The following is a 2,961-nucleotide window of genomic DNA, read 5'->3' as shown; positions in this document are numbered from 1 at the left end:
TCCACTTTGATTCATCCGTGATGATCCTCTGCTAACCGCCCATTTTACGCAGGAGGCTAAAAGGGCAATTAGGAGGAATTGTGTAAGATAACGTCCATTTTGAAGAATTGATGAATACAATGTACGCCACCACCTATCCTGTCCCCGATTTAATTCTACCCCACGCACATAAAGATAGTATATACCTAGTAGACCACTCAAACCAACCCTGTTTCAGAAAGTTGGGGCTTCCCTACCCCCTGGTACATGAAGAAGGGCCGAAGACCTCAATCGGAGGGCAAACTTTTGGCCCCAACACCCCAACATCCAAAGACCCCATGCTTCCGTGTATATGAGTGGTCTGATCAAATATCCGTAGCATCATTGCAACTCCGGGGAGGTGATGCATAACTCATGCAAAATATATTTGCCAACTTCTACTTTCCCGGTTACCTCCCCCACCACCCCTGGCCCGTTGAGAAATACCCATGACCGAAAGGATCATGGCAATCTAGAGCAGCAAGGATGGTTGTAGATTGCGTGGATAAGCCTCCTTCGGCTGGGGTAAACCCAGTCATATCTTTAGAGGACGTGGGGGGAGGGTCGCGCGTGGCCTGGATGAATCTCTATGGATGGACTGCATTTCGATGGATATCTGCAGGTATACGTCTGGTATACGTCTGGACCGCGCCTTCTGTGATCTGCTTGTTTGAGCCCATTCTCTGTTTGTCCTCATGTGCAGATAGATGGATAAGAGTAGCCAGCCTCTTCTCCTTGCGCTGCTTCTTGCTTACTTGGCTTGGAGGTTTGAATTATGCGAATATTATTCCTTTGTTCATTCCTTTATTTTTATTTTATTTTCTCCTTGCGCCTTCCAAAACGAGCACCCAGAGCATTATCTCTGCGGTTCTAGAATTCGCTTCACCGAAGACAATGACGCGAGACAGCCGCCAAGTGGGACAGGATAGAGCTTATCCACCATTTGCAAACTATAGCTCACAGACACGCTGGATGCCGGAAGCCTAGGTGCATAGTTTAGCATTCAATTATTGCAGCCCGGAGAAGGGGATGATCATATAAGAGTTGAAGTTCGACTCCACAACACAATCTCCTCCCCAGTAACGTTGAATGTTCTGTTCAACTCGATAACACAACCCTGGAGCATAACAAGATCATCCTGTTTTACCTTAGTCAAAAAGTAATTTTGCAATCTGCAAAAGATCTACCATCATCGAAGTCCCACTCTTCTTCAGGAGAAGAGGATCCAGTTGATCATGACTCTAGTTTGACGTTGTGAAAAAACATCAAATACAAACATGACAATTGAGATTTCAACAAGTTTATCAGAGCTCGTCACCCAGCGTCGAAGCTAGCGACAAATGTATCCACAGCGAGTATGTCGCGATTTTTTGATATATAGGTGATTCCGATTCAGCATGCAACGGGTTCCCTCATTGCCCCACCGGATGGGGCAAGCACCTTACCCTTGACGATTCTTGTCAGCGTCTAGGGGCGCAAGCACATTTGAACGGCCCTTCCTCTTCCATTCTTGCCGCCAACTTCCTGCCGGACTGAACAGGCACGGAATCTTCCGGATTAATAGTGCGAGAAGTGATCACCACCTTGGTAATCGGTTTCTGCACTTGAGGAGGGTACCTCGACATCTCCATGGCTTTTCTGGCGAGCGAGCATGAAAAGCTCTCAGCCCACGAACGGGCATGTCTTCTAATGGGCCCATCAGACGTTCTATGGCGGACATGGCTCCAGTCATTCTCTTGCCAAAAGCCGACTTATGATGTGCTTGCTCCACATCCTCCATGGGAACAATTCGCAGCGAATATGAATGGCGCTGTCTCTGGCCAATCACCGATCCAACCACCAGATTCGATGGTGATCACTGAACCAGACAATCACCGTTGGTGTTTCTCGAATGATCATGAGCTGTCCTGGCTTAACTACTAGTAGGTAGTGGGAAGCAAGGGAGGTTTTGAAGTTGGAAATCAGCTTGTGGTATGTTTGTCGACATACTGTCCTGTTGCTAACTGACTGATTCCAGCGAGCTACGGAAATGCCGCTCCCCAATTCCATAAATATCCTCCTACTATACGCGAGCACTAATATGTTTATATTTCCTAACCCACCAGGACCCTTATCATTCGGAAATGTCAGTACTATAATAGTACCACAACGAGATTGCCAGAGTTGAAATGTAATTCCCGCCAGGGAAGCTTGGCTGGGAATTTCGGCAAGGCTCAGTTCAGAAACCTGAAAAATAGGAGCGACGTAAGTGAGTGAGAGTTATTTACTTCTATGGCTCTTCTATCTTTGCTATCTTCTTTTGATGGAGCTAACATTTGTTCTTATAGACCGATATTTAACATACATACGCATCACGTCGTGGCGGTTCAACCCCTAACGGCCAATTTCCTTCTTGGAATGGAAAGTACATACATACATACATACATATATATATATATATAAAGGTAGGAAAATGGAAAGGACGGGTGTCTAACCCATTCTCTTCCAATTACGCCTCAACCCGTGTTCTTCGGGTCCAGCTCACAATGGCAACTCTTGTTTTGCGGCGTGCGATTCACAACCAGTAGTAGAACACAGAGACACTCTTTTAAACAGCTGCAGCTGGCTGTGGGGGGAACCAGGACTTTTATTGTGCAAAGGCATACAATTTTGGATGGACACATCTCTAGGTGGATGTTCGAGGGGTGTTCAGTGTGCGGTGTTGCATGTACGAAGCGGTGAAGAACATTTCCGGACAGCAAGGTAATTGGTTTGCATGGTGTGTCATTGTTTTGATGAAATTACATTTTTGCTGTTATGGGATACACATATACGCGCGTGTGTGTTGGTCGAAGTGGAGTGGTAGTTCTTTGTATATATATACATATCAAGTTGTACGTCAATACTACCCGGTGATATACGAGATGACAACCTTTCCGAAGTTGCTGAAGGCCTCCCAGTGGG

Source organism: Histoplasma capsulatum, genomic scaffold (assembly GCF_000149585.1).
Source record: "Histoplasma capsulatum NAm1 scaffold_8 genomic scaffold, whole genome shotgun sequence".
In the NCBI taxonomy this organism is placed as follows: Eukaryota; Fungi; Ascomycota; class Eurotiomycetes; order Onygenales; family Ajellomycetaceae; genus Histoplasma; species Histoplasma mississippiense.
The sequence above is the reverse complement of the archived record's forward strand: the minus strand, read 5'-3'. Positions refer to the sequence as shown.